Genomic DNA, 10,160 nt, shown 5'->3' with positions numbered 1-10,160 from the left:
CCCACCTCTTGTGCTCCCCCACCCCAGCCCCGGCCCCGGCCCCAATCCCTCCCTCACTGTGGGGGGGCATTGATCTGTCCCCCCACATGCCCCTTCCCTCCCTCCTCTGCCCACAACAGACTTATCAGCTGAAAGCAGCTGTGTCCAGCGTGGTGAAGACTGCTGCCTGTTTAGTCCATGGCCGCATCCCCAAACTGTGCTCTGCTGCCATTTTCCCCCTTTCACCCAGAGTGAATTGAATTGGGAAACCAATTAAAAGGTCTGAATCTTTTCTGAATCAATTCAGAGGCTTCTAGTTTGATTCAGACCTTTTAACTGGTCTCCCAATTCAATTTGGACTTGAAGATTCGGGGGCCAAATCTCCTCCGAATTGAATTGGTTACTGAAGCTTCACAAAGCCCTAGTGTCCACCTCATTGTCCTCATAGCATTTTTCTCAGTAGCTGGTAAGACTTAGAGGTAAGTCTAATCTAGCTGGTAAGACCATCACCTGAGGGCCAGTTAAAATTGATATAAGCTCTGATGCTGCCTCAGAAAGAGATTCTGGATGCTCAGTGTGCATGTCTACTTGAGATGCTTACTGCTCAGAAGCATGTTACTATTGCACTGTAGCTTGTTACTGCTATTCAGTAGCATCACCAGGCACAAACCATGAAGTCACCCTACTGCTCAGTAATAACCAGCCACTGTGCAATAGTAATGAGCTACTGTGCAGTAAGCGTCACTAGGTAACCGGGCTGGGACACTCCTGAGCAGTAACACCAATTACTGCGCAGTCATTTAGCACTTCATTATGCAAGTACTAAATGACTGCACAGTGGCAACTGCACAATGGGTGGCTCGTGCAGACATACCCAGTGAGATATGCACTTTAACACATCCTTGTGTAACAAGAGTCATGTCAAATGGCTGGTGTCACAGAATACAGCTCCCTAAAGAGTTGCAATAGTCCATTGCTGGTGCCTGGTTTCATTTCTTTTTGGAGAGAGAACCACCTTGGATTGATGAACCTACCAGGGGTCAACTGTATCCATTTATCATCCCCACCTTTTCTGCTCTTCTCACATAAGATTTTGACTGAGAGAGGCCTATGACATTAAATGTGCTCCTCAGTTGGAGACACCTGCCATGATTTCCCTGGCAGTAGGATTGTCACAGGCATGTTACACCTACACTACATGACACATTACCTTACAAAACTGCTAAATCCATGCTTACTGGCCTTGTGACACACAGCAGCAGTCCTTTTTACAATGAAGGATAGAAAAAGATGTGGCCACAATAGCTCAGCCTTCCGTCCACTTGAATGAGCAGGAGTTGGATCTTCTCAAACCTTCATTCCTGCTTGTTGATAATAACTTGTCAGCTCTCTCTCTAGGTATCCTGCCTTACCTGGCTTCCTGAGGTTAAAATGGTCCCAAAAAGAAGTATGGCTCATATATAAGATAAACACTTACTCACATCCCATTGAAAGACAGCTGCTGGCTACCTAGTAACATATGAGAGACGTTTGTGAATCTGTGATGCACCCCAGTGAAGTGCACAGCTTGAAATATTTTGATGTCTTAGAAGAGATTCCAAGAAGTTCTTCAATGGACAACTGTCAGGGCAAAATGCTAATTCAGTGTAGCTTTACAGGCATATAGCTGGTTTTATTCCTAGAGCAAATATTATCTGATGATTTTACATCATGTCCAAGTGTGGCGGGTAACTACAGATACTGCTATTTTACAAACAGGAAAAACTAGGACATCAAGAATACAAAACTGAAGTATCAACATTTGGATTAAAGGCCCATTGTTGAATCATACTTCCCTCAGATGAATTATACTGGTATAAATTCTTAGAATGGTCAAATATTTGGTTCAATTCTTAGCTCAAAGAGGGCCTTCCCCTGCAAATCATCATCCTCATGGGAGCATTCCTTACTTCCATAAATAATCTCTTCATAGACAATGAAACCACTCACATAAAGAAGGTGGCCAGTCTCTCTTTGTGAACAGACAAAAAAATAGAGCAAATTATATTTTCTTTAAACTAGGAAAGAGAAAACTGTTGGATCATTTCTCTACTTCAGTATTGTTAGCTGTTGCTAAATTAACAAAACATCTAGTACGTGACCAAATTATCAAATGGTTTAAATACAATTATAGTGCATTTTAAATATCAGTTCTAATTATATTTTCCTTTGACAAAGTAATTACACTTCAAGAAACTGCAATCAGAACAATTTTTCACTGCCAAATCTGAGAACAGAAGGTGAAAAAGGTGCATTTAGATGATTTTATAAACGACTAACTAAACTTTATATAATAAAAAACCTGTAATAGTAGAACAGCTTTAAAATAGCCTACAGAACTCACATTTTAATCTTATTTCAAGTCATTCACTGATTTGTAATTTAATGAGCCTTAATACAAAGCTCATATTTAGTTTTCTTTCCCTCCATTAACTTGCTTTCTTGATATTTAAAATTGCTAGGCTGTGTAAAGAACCTAATATATTTTGGTCAAATTCACCTGTGAATAAAAATGAAAACCACGACCACTACCACACACACAACTGAAAAGTTGCAGAAGGATGTACTGTTGAATGTAATACTTCTTGTGTGAGAAGAATTTTAAAAAATAACTTCTGTGACATCTTTCACTAGTTCCTATCCTCGTCCCAACGGGCATACTGCTTATTTTCTAAGTTTGGAGCTATAGAGTTTGCATCCTGAGGTGCTGGATTTAGAGAAGTGGTGGGGGAGGTTTGAGTCTCTGTCTGTCATCTCATGAAAGCAGGGGCAGGACCCCAAAGCAGAACAAGAGGAGGTGTCACTTTCAAGAGCCAAACTAACCCTTTCCTAGCCCTGCAACCACCGCAGATTTAAGGTAAGTGATGAGTCAAAGCTCTGAATTTGGCTGCAGCTGCAGGGCTAAGGAAGGGTTAACTTGGCTCTTGTCAGTAACACATCCTTTTGCAGCACTGTCCTACCCCTGCTTTGTTTCATGAGATTGCAGGCATAGACTCAACCCCTCCCCACCCCCTAATCCAGCACCTGAGGATGCAACCTATTGGTTATGCCTCTGGAAGCCTGCAACCTGCCCCTACTCTGCTTCATAGGGTGTTCTGCTTCTTGCCTCCATTTTGGCGCCTCCTTTTACTGAAGGCCTGGGGCTCATGTGTTACATACAGCAGCTGCCCATGCCACCTGTGTCACACAGGTCATGAGTTGGTCACCCTTGCCTTAGGCAATATGCACGTCTTTACTAGTGTGGGAGATATGGAAAACAAGCATGGCTACATAAAAAAAACGAACTCCCCTTGTGTAGAGGTCTTCAATACAGCAAAGGGCAGCAAGACATACAGTCATAAATTGTAATCACTACAAATTGTAATCTATTTCAGTGATCTCTCCTTTCTTCAGAAAATGTGTATGAGCTACTTGGAAACATGTAAGTGACTGGTGAGGGCTTGTGGTAGTGGTGAACTTTTCAGTAAAAGGCAGGTGCACTTTGAAAAATCTTCAAGCTAATCTCAGACTTAATGGTTGCTGTAAGCTGTTGATTAGCTGAACCCTGAAAAAAGGAAAAGCGCCAGGATGCAACAGCCTGATTCCAAGAGCTTGTAGGCTACAGTAGTTACAGAAAAAATAACTGCATAGAAAAAAGTAAGTTAGGAACCTGAGTAGTATCTGGCTTGTGATACTGAAATTGGAACATAAATGGCATCACAAATGCAAATAGGAGCTCAGATAAAAACAAATTTTTTTTCTGAAGTTGTGTACTGTTGGTGTGCTAAAATTGTTAATTATCTTCCCTTTCTTTTCTTGATTTGCTAGCAGCCCGGTTTTGTGATAAGCTATAAACTGAACCCCTTATTTATCTGAAACTGAATTGTTTTCTTGTTTAAAGTGTTTTTTAAGGGGAGATTCTCAGAGGTACAAATGGAGTTAGGGAACCTCATTCCCACCAACAATAACTTTCAGTGCAAAGTTCCTCTATATGCCTTTGAATCCCTTCCAGCCCTAATGTCTGTGAAATCTATGAAATAAGAAACAAATCTATTTATGACATTCAAAATTTATTTTCCATCTAGCTAATATTTTGATTTAATTCATAGTTATATATAATTATGGGTAACAACAATAGCTATTTCTTACAGTCTTTTTTTTTAATGATGGCTATGATTAGGGCAGAGCAGGCAGAGGAAAACCAATTCAATCCTATTGGCAAGGGGATCCAAACAAAAAGCAGTATTGCAGACCTAATAGTCATCATAATTTATTATATGACTCTAGGGTTTTAATGACATACTTACTGTGTGCCATATGCTCCATGTAGCTCTGAATCTTTTAAACTCAGTTGAAGTCAGTGTTTATGCAAAAGAAAACTAGGAGGAGGTTAAAAAAGCTAGACGGATTTTAGGCACTGAATCTGTATTTCTATACAAATCCTTCAGCTACAAAAGCTCTAATGCTCTACATCTTTCCCATCCTGCATATAAGAATGTATTCTGCTTTCATTGGGATACCATAATGCATGATCAAAGGATTACTAAGCATGGCATTGACCATTACTAAGCATGGCAGTTTGCAAGACAGTTCCTTGCTGCTGACTTGTACCATTTTGATACATTTCTATTGTTTATTCTTCAGGTTTCCCTCCATATGCAATATATGATATGATGCCTTATCTGTATGTTCATCCACTCTCATAGGATCAGAACAAAAGGAATTCAATTAAACTGAAAGGCATTAAAGTTAATAGGAAAAAAGAATACATTGTGCTGGGGGGAAAAGTAGCCTGTAGTAAAAGTTAAAAAACAAATTATGTCCATGAACATTGACCTTAAACCTCCAAAACCCCCAACACCATCCAAACACACAGAATTCTGGAAGGTCCATGAATGTTTTGAAGACACCTTCAAACTCACAGAGGTTAGAAAGAAGCCTTCCCTGTATCCAGTGTATTTCATAAGTATCTACTGAAGGGTTTCTTCCATCTTCCTCTAACCAGCCTAGTACTAATTCTTGTCTGAAGTCAGGACACTGGACTAGACAGACTGCTAACATGGTCCTGTGGGACTAACAGGGGTTTAAGAAATTTCTTAAAGGCCATCTGGTAACTGGATCTTGATTTTTCTTTCTGTACCAATGGCATAAAAAATAATTTGTTTCAACAATCTGAAGTTTTCCCTGTCTCAAAACTGAAAATTATCTATTCTCTTTCTTGCCTTTTACAAGGCAGGGTAAAAAACATTTTCATAATTTTATATTGACTTACAAAAATACACTGAAATGAAGCAGGGGCCAAGAGTTAATGGCTGTCATTTCTACTCAGCTCTGACCCTTTCTCAGTACTGATTATAGTCACATGAATTCAAAATAGTTATGGTTACTTACAGCTCACTTCTTTATGAGACTAGGAATCAACACTTTTTTTCCTCTCCAACAGGGTAGGCTTTTAAGCACTTACTATCACTAAAGAATCCAGGGGCTGGGGGAAGCAACTGTAGTAGTGAACTGTCTTCTATTCATTTGTACTATTCATTTGCTGTTTTGCTATAGGTTCCAGGCACACCAAATATGTAGCTGCATTGCCAAGTGATCATTCCAATAAATACAAAAGACACTGAGGACTTTCAGCTATTGCTGTCACATATTGCATGGATCAATGACAGCCTGATTCAATATACAATGTATCTATATGCTGTACTGGCTGTATGAAAAATCCCAAAGATTAGCTATCCATAGCTCATGAAGTCTCTGGCACAAACCTTCTTACTTCTCCAAGTGAACAGAGCCTTTATTATGATCAGCTGTTAGTAGTATAAGGAAGATATATTTTTATTATCTTCATTTATTTATTTAGACTTTGAAGCTATGCCATTAACAAAGCCACTGTAATACTAATTCTTTAGTATGTACCTAGTAAATGGAGATATATTAGGGCTTAATGGCTTTCCTCTTCAGGGATTTCTAGTAAATAAATAATCAATCTGGATCAGAAGACTTAGGTTAGAGATTGCAAAATCACAGTGTTTCTTGATTAAATCTTGTGAAGCATGACTACGTGATGCCTTATCTCCATGCCCCAGATTTAAATAAATGTCTCTGTTATGAGTCCTTATATAAATAAAATTAGGTCTGTATTTGGTCCATTCCAGTGGCTATCTAGAAATTGCAGTCCATTTTGTACACTGACCAGGCCAGGTGTATGCTATGGGTACAATTATGTAAAAATCAGTCAAGCAGCATGGAAAAGCAGAAGACTCAGCAGTCAAGCAGCAGGCTCAGCTTTTAAAATCTTGTTCACAGGTAATCTTTGCTCATAAAACCAGTCCCACTTAATCTCCTTGTTGTCATGAGTCCATCAGAGTCAAGGATAATAGCATCATAGTGTGTGTATTTTTAGTCAGGTTCATTGGGTATACACATGACTGCACAAGCCATTTGTGCAATGATCACTTTTGGTCACCAAATTCACAAGCCAAAGCAGTCTTTCTGCATCCACATTTGGTCACTGGGGCCTCCCTGATGTTATTTAATGCCTTTGTCACCATTGTATTGTTCCAAAGGCACTCCAAGCCAAGAAGCCTTATAGGAAGCCTGCTACAGTCAGTCTGAATTCTGACTGATCAGCTTTGCATAACAAAGCTTCAGATTCCAGTTATCTCAAGGCAGAGCTTCCCAAAGGTATACTTCCCAACAGCACCTGTCTGAAATATATTCTCATGATATTTGATATCGCATGATATCCCTATGTCATACCACCAGTTTTGATTACTGGAGGTCCTTAAACTAGAGCCCCTCCATTTAAATGGAATACGCTGTTGTTAGAGTATTGTCAGCACCCCTCCCCACTGGACCTGAAATAACTATAATCTGTCAAATTTCATGACATGTAGTATAATCCATCTGTTTTCACAGATTTTTGGCAGGGCAAAAGGATAAAGATTTGAGGAAAGAGGAGCGTGAAGGTGAGGTAACTATAGGAAAGCTGGTGTATTTCTATTGACCCTCTAGCTAATTAATTTTTGCTATGTAAGAATAGGTTAATATTCAAGGGTCACATCTTGAACATTTGTCAGAAGGACAAGAGTGGCCTTTTTCATTATTGTTTGTGTATTTTCATGGATATGTCAAAGAACAAGACAAACAATGAAAACACCCTTCTAGAAACTAGGCTCCACAACTTTAAAAGGACGTGGAAAAGCTTGAGAGAGTCCAGAGGAGAGCTACGTGAATGATCAGAGGGCAAGAGAACAGGCTGGACATAAAGGAAAAACTTCTTTATTGCCTGAGCCCGCAAGGCCTGGAATAGATTCCCTCCAGAGGTGATCCAAGCACCTACTCTGGGCTCTTTTAAAAAAAACATTTGGATGCTAGGGATGCTAAGTCAGCTAGGGTCAAAAGATCTCAGTAAGATAACCATCCAAAAGTTTCTTAAAAGTGTCCAGAGTATGTGTTTGTACCACCTCTGGGAGGAGTCTACTCCAGGCTTTAGGGGCTTGAACAGTAAAGAAGTTTTTCTTTATGTCCAGCCTAAAAAGGTCTTGAAGGAGTTTGTGACCATTGGACCTTGTCATCCTTTGGGGTGCTCTGGTAAACAGGCATTCCCCCAGATCCTGAATCACAAGTCACCAAGTCACCCCTGAGCCTGCACTTCTCCAGGCTGAAGAGTCCCATGGCTCTCAGCCTCTCTTCATAAGGCCTTTCTCTTAATCTATAATCATGCATGTGGCTCTCCTCCAGACTCTTTCAAGCCTCTCCATATTCTTCCTGAATTGTGGAGCCCAGAACTAAACGCAGTACTCCAGCTGTGCCCTCACCAAGGCCAAGTACAGTGGGAGGATGACATCCTGTGTCTTGCTTGAGATGCATCAGTAGATGCAAGCCAGAGTTTTGTTCACTTTGCCAGCTCTGGTATCGCATTGGTGGTTCGTGTTCATCTTGTGGTCAATCACGACCCCCAAGTCTCTTTTGATCATAGTGTTAGCGAGTGTAGCTTTGTTAAGCTTGTAAGTGTGATGTGTGATGTGGGTTCCCCCCACCCCCCACCTCCAAGGTGGAGCACCTTGCATTTCTCTGTATTGAATGCCATCAGGCTTTCATCCACCCACTTTGCAAGTCTTTCGAGGTTGGTCTGGATCACCAGCCTATCCTCAATTGTGGACACTCTTCCCCAAAGTTTGGTGTCATTAGCAAACTTAGGCAGTCCACTTCTGACACCAGAGTCCAGATCATTTATAAAGACATTGAAGAGTACAGGTCTGAGAACGGAGCCTTGGGGGACACCACTAGTCACCGCCTGCCGTGTTGATTCAGTTCTGTCAACTGCCACTCTCTGGGCCTGACTTTGGAGCCAGTTCCCCAGGCATCAGATTGTAGTGTAGTTGAGGCCACAGTTGCCCAATTTTTTCATGAGGACATCATGGGGCACCAGGTCAAAGGCCTTCTTAAAGTCCATATATATGACATCAACCGTTTCCCCTTTGTCCAGGTGATGCATCACCTGGTCATAGAAGAAAATGAGATTGGTCAGGCAAGACCTACCTGCAAGAAACCCATGCTGGCTATCCCTCAGGATGTTGCCTTCTGTTAGCCTGTCAAGAATGGTTTCTTTAATAATTTTTTCAAAGAACTTTCCAGGGGTTGAGGTCAAACTAATTGGCTTGTAGTTTCCCAGATCTTCTTTCCTCCCTTTCTTGAAGTTTGGCATCAGATCCTCTTCCAATCTTCAGGTACTTCACCTGAGCACTATGAGTTCTTGAATATCCTTGCTAGTGACCACACTATGATGTCTGCCGTTCTGCTTCCCTGTTACTACGTGGAAAATGTGGACTGCCAGTGGTATGCTGAAAGTCATACTCAACTGCAAACTGCTTAAATGCAGCTGCAGAAAATTGTGGACTGTGTGGCCATGGCATACCATCTTAAAATTGAAGGTATGCCATAACACACACACACATATATATACATATATATACACATACACACACACACACACACACACACACACTCTTCAACATCATTATAACTCTCTCAGTTATGGTGTTCTGTAACTGTGCCATCTCCAAGTAATGAGGTAAACAGAACACTTCCAGGTTAGTAAACTGGTTATCAGCATCTCCGTGGATAATCTGGTAATTTAGTCTATGGCAGTGAAGATCGCACTGCTAATTCCAAGGATGGTACAGCACCTGGGGGAAAGGGCCTTGAGGACCCCAAAGAGTGCCAGAGAAGCTGTTCCGGGGACAAGTACTTACCTTGCTACGAATGAGAGGCCAAATCACAGGACTCACCGGGACCACAAACACTACAGTTTATCAGCTCCTACCAGCTCCAGTTGGCTGGGCGCTCAGTGGATGACATCACAAAAGCGCACCCAGCAACGGCTGCCAGGCAGAAGAAGAGACAGGGAGGAAGGAGGAAGTTAGTGAGGGAGCAAAAGCAGGGACTATGCCCCAGCAGGCGTGAAGGAGGAGAGTAGGAAACTCTCTCCTTTTGAGGCTCAGAAGAGCCTCTTTACTCACCTGAATCCAGCATTGAGAAGAAGACGGGTCTGCGGTCAAAAGGCTGTAATCTGTCCAGTGGAGAGCACCATCAAAAAAACAGAAGGCAACTAACCATGAGTGGTGGTATTTCAGAGCCAGTGATCAGGGAGAATCCTGAGATCAGGTACCCTGCAAACCAACCCAGGGATATATCTGGGATCTAAAATGGACATAGCATGGCAGTGAGTAGTAAAATTGTAGTAGCCTCAAGAATGGGGATTATGCGGGTATAGAAAGATAGCAGTTAATCCTTGTGAATAAAGTCAGAAAAAGCCTGAAAACCCATTGTCATTACTTTCCTGTGACCCAAAGGCAGGTCATAGTATGTGAGAAATAACAGTCAGCCTGGGTTCAACAGCGGTTTGAGCCAGCAAGCCTCCCTTTTTTTTAATTTATATTTATATCAAGTCGTGGCAGATGAGATAAGGCGGACATGCTTTTAAAAACTGGATTTTAGATACCTGCTGGTACCTAAGGGCTAGCAGGCACCTAGTTCCACCAGAAAAGTAAGCAAATGGACTCAATATTGCTAGTTCATTTACATAGTCATAAGACATGTTTCTACAAGGACTGGTCAGTGTTGAGCACAAACCTTACAACTAGTCACCCAGCTTTGTA

This window comes from Crocodylus porosus, unplaced genomic scaffold (genome assembly GCF_001723895.1).
Source record: "Crocodylus porosus isolate Cpor-Errol unplaced genomic scaffold, CroPor_comp1, whole genome shotgun sequence".
In the NCBI taxonomy this organism is placed as follows: domain Eukaryota; kingdom Metazoa; phylum Chordata; order Crocodylia; family Crocodylidae; genus Crocodylus; species Crocodylus porosus.
Note: the sequence above shows the minus strand (reverse complement) of the source record.